General features: G+C 47.3%; 1 protein-coding gene across 1 annotated transcript in view; it reads left to right on the forward strand.

Annotated features, from left to right (window-relative positions):
- The first annotated feature begins 3015 nt into the window (after positions 1–3015).
- Positions 3016–4398, forward strand: part of LOC111981097 (parvalbumin-7) — a 50688-nt gene continuing 49305 nt past the window's right edge. Inside the window, exon 1 of the mRNA XM_024012244.3 lies at positions 3016–3270. The gene's annotated coding sequence lies outside the window, so the exon portion shown is untranslated. The remainder of the gene's footprint in view (positions 3271–4398) is intronic.

Below are 4398 nucleotides of genomic sequence, written 5' to 3' on the forward strand. Positions count from 1 at the left end.
CCCCCTTTGAAGAGGGGGATGACCGCAACAGCTTTCCAATCTTTAGGGATCTCAGACGATACGAAAGAGAGGCTAGTATTAGGGGTTGCAACAATTGCGGCGGATCATTTTAGAAAGAGAGGGTCCAGATTGTCTAGCCCAGCTGATTTGTAGGGGTCCAGATCTTGCAGCTCTTTCCGAAAATCGGCTATCTGGATTTGGGTGAAGGAGAAATTGGGGAGGCTTGGGCAAGTTGCTGTGGGGGGTACAGAGCTGTTGACCGGGGTAGGGGTAGCCAGTTGGAAAGCATGGACAGCCGTAGAAAAATGCTTATTGAAATTCTAGATTATAGTAGATTTATCAGTGGTGACAGTGTTTCCTAGGCTCAGTGCAGTGGGCAGCTGGGAGGAGGTGCTCTTATTCACTTTACAGTGTCCCAGAACTTTTTGGAGTTTGATCTACAGGATGCAAATTTCTGTTTGAAAATGCCTTCCTAACTTTCCTAACTGCCTGTGGGGCTTTTCGATGCTAATGCAATACGCCACAGGATGTTTTTGTGCTGGTCAAGGGCAGTCAGGTCTAGAGTGAACCAGGGGCTATATCTGTTCTTAGTTCTACATTTTTGGGATGGGGCATGCTTATTTAAGATTGTGAGAAAAGCACTTTTAAAGAATAACCAGGCATCCTCTACTGACGGGATGAGGTCAATATCCTTCCAGGATGCCCGGGCCAGGTCGATTAGAAAGGCCTGCTCGCTGAAGTGTTTTAGGGAGCGTTTGACTGTGATGAGGGGTGGTCGTTTGACCGCGGACCCATTACGGACGCAGGCAATGAGGCAGTGATCGCTGAGATCCTGGTTGAAGACAGCAGATGTGTATTTAGAGGGCAGGTTGGTCAGGATGATATCTATGAGGGTGCCCGTGTTTACGGATTTAGGGTTGTACCTGGTATGTTCCATGATAATTTGTGTGAGATTATGGGCATCTATTTTAGATTGTTGGATGGCCGGGGTGTTAAGCATATGCCAGTTTAGGTCACCTAACAGTACAAACTCTGAAGATAAATGGGGGGCAATTAATTCACATATGATGTCCAGGTTACAGCTGGGGGCTGAGGGGGGTCTATAACAAGCGGCAACAGTGAGAGACTTATTTCTGGAAAGGTGGATTTTTAAAAGTAGAAGCTCGAACTAATGTAACTTTATAGGACCATTTAGACCAATAGATAGAGAGGGATGGATGGGAGAGAGCTGTTAAGTTCGGACTCCCCTTTATAGATACATTATTGTAATTATAAGGCACTTGTGGTTTTAATCTAAGTGAAGTGCTTTGGGGAGATATGGCAGCGGACGGGCAGAGCGGAGGAGATACCTCTCTAAAACTGCCTTTGAATGAGATATATAGAGGGGAGCGGATGTGCATCCACAGCACATCGTGTCGGCTTTGTCTTAAAACCTTCTCTCCTTCTCCTCTCTCGTCTCGTCGCTCGTCTCGCTCTCTTTCGCTCGTCTCGCTCTCGTCGCTCTGCGTCTGCGTGCTCTGCTTCTTCTTCTCTCTCTCTAGCTCTCCGTCGCTCTCTCGTCTCCTTCTCTCTCGTTCTCCTCTCTGTCTCTCTCTCTCTCTCTCTCTCTCTCTCTCTCTCTCTCTCATCCACACATGTGAACGAACGATCGAACACATGCACACGCGCACACACACACACACAGCACTGTATCCCGGGTTTCAAGTTAAGTCAAAACCCTCTGCCCCTAAAGCCTCTCCAATCGCTAAGGTAGAAGTCCACTCTGACTTCTCGACATCTCACTCACTGCAAATAGATGTAACATAGTAAAAGTCAATTATATGATATGTTACAAATTCAAATTCAAATGATATGTTAACAATTGCAATTGGTTGTGGCTAACGTTTGCTAGGTGGCTAAGTCTCTAATGCTAACATTAGCTAGGTGGCTAACGTTAGCTAGGCTAGGGCTTAGGGGTTAAGGTTAGAGTTAGAGTTAAGGTTAGGAGTTAGGTTAAAGAGTTAAGGGTTAGGGTTAAGCTAACATGCTAAGTAGTTTAAAGTAGCTAAAAAGTAGTAAGTAGTTGCAAAGTTGCTATTTCGCTAAAATGCTAAAGTTGTCTGTGCTGAGATTCAAACACGCAACCTTCGGGTTGCTAGACGTTCGCGCTATACGCCTACCCACCCAGCTCGATCGTTTTTGCCATACGTAACCGTCTGTCTTATGCAACTATACCAAACGTAACATATCATAATTTGAGTGTCCCAGATTTACATTTAGTATGTTATGTCTAGTCTATAAGACTTGGCTGGCTGTTCTAGACCTTGGCTCAGTGTTAGTCCTGGAATTCACAAAGTGTCTCAGAACAGGTCTACGATCAACTTAGATTTTTAGATCAAAATGATTGAGGGAGGACCTGATCCTTGATTAGCAACCCTATCACAAGTTGCTTTGTGAATAGGTGAAGGTGTCTCAGTTGATTTGCAGTGAGTGAGATGTCGAGAAGTCAGAGTGGACTTTTACCTTAGCGATTGGAGAGGCTTTAGGGGCTAGGTTGGAACATGAACTTCTACTGTCTAGATGCATTTTGTATAAAATAGCCTCAAAATAGCCTGTTCTTTTCTTCCTCTGTCCTCCTCCCCGTAACCTTTCACTCCTAAGTGCACTCACCCCAGGCCCCAGAACAAACTGACATCCTCTCTTATCTCTCATTGCCATTCTTTCCATCTCTCCATCTCTCATCAGCACTTCATCTACAGGGGGTTCATCCCTCGCTCCACATTGTACTCCTCCTTCACTCTTCCCTTTTCCATCACTTTTTCATTCCTTTTCTGCCTCAAGTTCTTACTTCCCTCCCTCCTCTCTCCACTCTTCTCCATCTTCCTAGCGACCCTCCCTCTCCCCATCCCTTCTTCCACTATCTCCCTCCACTCTGCTGCAATCCCTCCCTCCTCTTACACATCACAAAATCCCCTCCTATCCCAATCCAGCCCTCTCTCCCTCTCTCCCTCCCTCTCCATTTATCTTTCCCTCCCTCTCTCTCTCTCCCCTTCATCTCACCTCCAGCCACTCAGCGCTCCCTCTTCCTCTTCAGCAGCACCGCCCGCTCTCTTTCTCTTTCTACCTTTTTCTCTCTCTCGCTCCCTTTTTTTCCTCTCTCTCCTTCTCTCTTTGGCTCACAGAAGGTTCCCAGGCTCCTGGTCCGTCCGTCTGTCCTTCTGCCCGTCCGCCTGACCGTCCGACGATCCCACTGAAGCTCCAGCACCAATCGGGACACAGACTCTCACAAAGGTAAGAAATAAGGGAAGATGAGAGGGYCTCTGCTTCCCTCAACTATCACTGATGCTGGAGGCAGACAGGATGAGGGAACGAAAAGGGAGAGGGAGTGGGGAGAACCAGAAAMGAGAAGAGATGAAGTGGAAAAAGAAGAGGGAGAGAGGAGTGGAGAGGAGGGGCGGTAATGCAGTGCACTGTTACTTGTGAGAAGAGAGGAATATAGAAAGAGATGTTCCGACTGAAATTAGGTGTCTTGAGGAAACTGTCTGAGAACAGAGAAAGAGAGACCAGTTTGATGCATGCAGCGGGCAGAATTGCAGAAAGGGAGAGAGGGATYGAGAGGGATAGAGAGAATGTCATGAAAATGTTGGTGTATCAGCTGTGCTGCTGCAGAAAGCAGAGGCAGCTCTGCCTCTCCGTAAAATCCCATTCACAAACAAGAGCTGAACTCTGGCGACTCCAATTAGTCCCCGAGCGGTGTGTGTTTGCTTCAATGTGTGTGTGTGTACTGTATTAGAGAATGAGATTGAGTAAGGGTGAGAGGGAAAGAGGGAAAGCGGGAGGGAGAAGGGGAATAGAAAGTCTATTAGATAGCTCTTCTGTGGGTCTGGTGCTAATGCTGTGCTTGAGCGGCTGCTCCGGCAGCACACACCATGCAGACTAACAGAGAGAGAGAGAGAGAGAGAGAGAGAGAGAGAGATGAACTAGGTGTGTAGGTGTGTACACTTTAATACAAGATGTAATGTATTGAGGAAGGGGGGGTCCAAATGGAAATAATGAGTGATGTCGCCGGTGTGGGTTGGTACGCTTGTCATAATGCAGGCAATAGATACAAAGACGATCAGTGTGACTTTGCGACAGACTTTGGGACACTTTCCCTCCTCAACTCCTCCCTCCCCTTCCTTTCCCCTTCTCCCCTACTCCCTGATTGCCTCATCTCTCACTCCAGATTGCTCCCCTTTGATAACATCTGTAGAAACAGAGCTGCACTCCTGGCATGCAAACAGCAGCCTGTAAGAGTGACGTTACATTTCTGGGAAACAGTCGTTGGTGCGGCAAAGTACGGGCAAACCTGAAGTACATATGGGGGGAGGAGAGAGAGAGAGAGAGAGAGAGAGAGAGAGAGAGAGAGAGAGAGAGAGA

The sequence above is a fragment of the Salvelinus sp. IW2-2015 genome, linkage group LG20 (genome assembly GCF_002910315.2).
Source record: "Salvelinus sp. IW2-2015 linkage group LG20, ASM291031v2, whole genome shotgun sequence".
Classification (NCBI taxonomy): Eukaryota; Metazoa; Chordata; class Actinopteri; order Salmoniformes; family Salmonidae; genus Salvelinus; species Salvelinus sp. IW2-2015.